Genomic DNA, 4782 nt, shown 5'->3' on the forward strand with positions numbered 1-4782 from the left:
TTATACCTATCAGCAGGAGAGCGCGCCATCGGCGCAGTATTATTGGTGGATCGCAAGGGAATCCAAATGCCAATATACTATGTGAGTCGGGTGCTGACAGATCCTGAGACGCGCTACTCCATCATGGAAAAGTTAGTTTTATCACTAACACACGCGTCGCGCAAGCTTCATAGATATTTCAATGGTCATCTCATTGAAGTTCTGACTGGTTACAACATCCAGCAAGTCTTGCGGCGCCCCGCGCTCTCAGGAAGGCTGACAAAGTGGGCGCTGGAATTAGGAGAGCACACGATCTCCTATAAGCCCCGTCCATCAATAAAGGGACAAGTCTTGGCTGATTTCATTGCAGAGGTCCCAGAAGGAAGAATTGAAGAGGCTCAGCGCGAGGTAGACCCTCCGCTAGCCAATGATGAAGAAAATGTTTGGAGATTGTTCACTGACGGAGCTTCAAACAATGAAGGTTCCGGCGCAGGTCTCAAACTGGTGGATCCAGAGAATCATGAATATACTTACGCCATCAGGTTGGACTTCAAGAGCACCAACAATGAGGCTGAGTATGAAGCCCTGCTGGCTGGCCTGCGCATCGCGCACAAATTCGGGGTTAAAAACATAGAGGCCCATGTGGATTCATACTTGGTAGCAGCACAGGTCAATGGCCTTTATGATGCCAAGGAAAACACCATGCCTCTATATCTAGAGCAGGCGAAAAAGCTCATCGAGCAATTTGACTGCTTCAGAATCATTCATATTCCGCGCAGTGAAAACAAATCTGCAGACGCGCTGAGTAAGATGGCATCAACCAGTTTTGATCACTTTGGCAAAGATGTCAGGGTAGAAGTAATGAGCAACCCGTCGGTGGTAGCGAAGTCTGTCCTGGTAACTCACACAACCCCTTCATCATGGATAACTCCAATAATGGAATTCTTGAAGGAGGGAAAGGTACCAGATGATCGCGCGCAAGCGAGGAAGATAAGACACAAGGCGCAGAACTATGAACTGCTTGACGGTACATTATATCGACGCTCTTATCTTGGGCCGCTCATGAAATGCCTAGATGCTGAGGAAGCAAGCTATGTGATCAGAGAGATACACGAAGGAATCTGTGGAATTCATGCTGGTCCGCGCATGGTGGTTGCCAAGGCAATGAGCGCAGGCTACTATTGGCCAGGCATGTACTTGGACGCTTTAAAAGAGATCCAAAAATGCAAAGCATGTCAGAGTTATGCGCCAAACACCATGCGGCCAAAGAACAATTTGATTCCAGTGACCTCTGCATGGCCTTTTCACAAATGGGCAATCGACATTGTGGGTCCCCTACCGCAAGCGCCTGGGCGAGTAAAATTTTTGGTAGTGGCAGTAGACTATTTCACAAAATGGGTTGAAGCCAAACCACTAGCAAAAATCACAGCCGAAGTGATGAAGCAGTTTATCTGGAGCCACATCATATGCCGTTTTGGCTTGCCCATGGAAATTGTGAGCGATAATGGCAAGCAATTCACTGACAAGAAGATATCCAGCTGGCTCAAGGAATTGCGCATCAACCAAATTTTCACTTCAGTTTATCACCCTCAGGGGAATGGACAAGTGGAACGCGCGAACCAAAGCTTGTTAAATGGGCTGAAGAAAAGGTTGGAGGGAGAATCCCATTCTTGGGTCGAAGAGCTACCTAATGTCCTGTGGGCACACATGACATTAAGCAAAACCAGCAATGGCGAATCCCCGTTCAGCCTAACCTATGGAACAGAGGCGATGATTCCAGCAGAAGTTGGATGCCCATCCCATAGAGTGCTCATGATGAGCAAGATTGATAACGAGCGCGAAAGAAGGTTGGATCTCAACTTACTTGAAGGGCGCAGAGAGGCGGCTATCATCAGTGAAGCCAAGTACAAGAAAAAGCTGGAAAAATATTACAACCAGCGCGTGAAAGAATGCCACTTCAAGAAAAATGATTTTGTCCTTCGAAACAATGAAGCAAGCCGCGCGATACCCCCGGGAAAAATGTCCCCCAATTGGGAGGGACCTTATCAAATCTCAGAAGAATTGGGGAAAGGCGCATATGCTTTAAAAGATTTGAATGGAAAGAAGATCCCGCGCGCATGGAACGCGGCACAGCTTAGAAAATGTTTCATGTAAATGTCAAGTTTGTAATCAAGGCTTTTTAAGCCATTATGAATAATGATACGCGCTATCTTCTATTAATGTGGATTCTATTACCTTTTGCATACATGTTTCACACTTCCCTTTATTAGTTTTGAGCAATATGACAACATTGTATTGACATCAAAACGAAATAAAACGAGGTAAAACATACATGCGCGAGCTTCAAGCTCAAACGCGTTAAGGAGTCTTAACTCTAAAGCGCCAGGGCCTTAGCCCAATTCTATTACCTTTCGCATACATGTTTCACACTTCCCTTTATTAATTTTGAGCAATATGATAACATTGTATTGACATCAAAACAAAATAAAACGAAGTAAAACATACATGCGCAAACGCGTTAAAGAGTCTTAACTCTAAAACGTCAGGGCCTTAGCCCAATAATGTGAGCCTTAGCTCAAATCACTCACAACATCCATCCTACATACTGCGCAACCAAACCATAAAACACCTAAACACAACTAAGGCAAAGCAAATGCCAAAACATAGTTGTTAAGGTCTCAGGTTGGGGTCGCGCATACAACTGTAATGGATATCTGAGTAACACATATTGACACGTAAAGGCTAAAAAACTCATAATTCCATAAACGCGCGATAACGTCGCGCATAAGAGGAATAATGAAAGCGCCAAGACACGTGTCAACATAATCAAGATATGGCAAAATCACTTACAATATGACAAGGGTTAAGTATAATAAATTCCTTACAACCTTGTTCTTATTCCAACGTGCAAGCATATCTTATATAAAGAGATGAATGGGAATGCGCAAGATGCGAAGAAGGGAAAAACATAATTTCATTCAAAAGCATTGAAATTTACAAGTTTACAAGATGATGAGATACAAATTACAAATAAAAATAAAAAACATGAAGGGCTTCTCAAGTCTCCACGTCGACGTCAGCCTCTTCATAATCCTCATCAGCGCCCTCAGCATCTGGCGCAGCCTGCTCCTCGTCTTCTCCAAACTGACCATAGTCAAGTTGTTCATCTTGAATGGAGTCTTCTACCATGATAGTGTTAGGAGCGGATCCTTTGGCCACGCCAGAGCCGCTAGCAACGCCAGCATTCTCCGCGCCATCGTCGCCGCCAGCCCCTTCGCACTCGTCAAGTAATTTCTTTAGCGCGCCGAGGTCGGGCTGGTCAGCAAGCGCGGATATCTGCAAATCAAAAGCAAAAATATGAGTACAAAAAGACTTAGAAAATAAGTCAAGGCAATCTCATTAAGGTTAAAATACCTGCGCAAGGATAGGAATGGGAGTGTTCATGTACTTCTCCCCCATCGCGGTCATTTCCGCGCAGGCAGCGTTGCTCTGATAAGGGTACTCGGATGGGTTCTTCTTCAACATGCCATATTCATAACCATCCGTGAACCCTTCAGCTCGGCCCACCAAGCGCGCGGCAGCGTTGCAATCCATCACCAGGGCTTGAAACTCGTTTGAGTATTTCATCGCGTAAGCGCAACGAGTCATGCCCTGTGAGATCAGCCATTGGCGATCCTGCGCGAGGCCAGCAACAGACGTCTCGAGGGCAGGAACTTGAGAGTTTAATAACTCAACAGTTTCCTTAGTCTTTTTTAGCTCCTCTTTGTCGGACGCTGCTGCCGCCAAGATTTCTTCTTTTTCCGCCCGCGCAGCATCAAGTGCTTCCTGGCTAGACGCTGCCGTCGCCAGGGCTTCATCTTTATCGGCCTGCGCGGCCGCCAGCTCCTTCTTCAGGCGCGCAACCTCACTCTCAAGTGAAGATTTTTCAGTGACAGACTGGACAAGAGCCTGGTCACGCGCCTCCGCCTCGAGCTCCAAGTCGCGCGCTCTGCGCGCGTACTTGGCAGCATCCGCCTCCGCCGCCTGCAGCTTCTCCCGCGCCGCCTGAAGCTCATGCCCGCGCTTCACGAAGGCGCTGTTGGCACTGGCTCTGTTCTCACTGAGCTCGGCTTGGAGCTTTTCAGCTCTTTCGCGAGCATCAGAAAGATGCCAAGCAGACACCTTAGCCTCTTGCTTGGCTTCCGCAAGAGCATCACGTACTTTTACGTAATCAGAGCGAAGCTCTTGGGAGGCAGCAAAGAAGGCCGACCCAGCAAACATGTGATCGTTGAGCAGGTCGTCGCGAGCGCGGTCCTCCTGGAACCTCCTTTCAGATGGAGGCACAGCATGAGCCCAGAATTCCGCACACACCCCCATGGACTGAAATGTGCTATCTTCAGTAATATTCCATCTCGGGCGGTAAGTGTGATCGGCTTCCTGCAAAAACAAAGAAATTATATAAGTCATCAAAACATTAAGATGGAAGTCCGCGCAGCGGAACAAAAAATAACCTATACCTGCGGGGATGAAGCAGAAAAGTCATCGCCAGCCCTACGAGAAGGCTCCGCCGTGAAACCTCGTGGCGCAGCAGGGCTGGCGCGGGCGCCCGCGGAGTCTTCAACTTCAAACTCCTCACCCTCCTCTGAAATAGGCCTCTTCTCCTGCGACCTAGAATCAAAATCGGTCTCGCGGGGAGGGCTGTGCGCAGGAGGAGGTGAGGGAGGTCTCGACGCCGCCAAGTCAGCGCGCAAGACGGCCTCCTGCTCCTTAGTAATGCCGATGAGGGGAGATTCATCGCTTGCAGGAGCAGGAGCAGAGCCAACG

This window comes from Bidens hawaiensis, unplaced genomic scaffold (assembly GCF_021521415.1).
Source record: "Bidens hawaiensis isolate Kalapana, Puna unplaced genomic scaffold, B.hawaiensis_p1.1 tig00040641_1, whole genome shotgun sequence".
NCBI classification, from domain to species: domain Eukaryota; kingdom Viridiplantae; phylum Streptophyta; class Magnoliopsida; order Asterales; family Asteraceae; genus Bidens; species Bidens hawaiensis.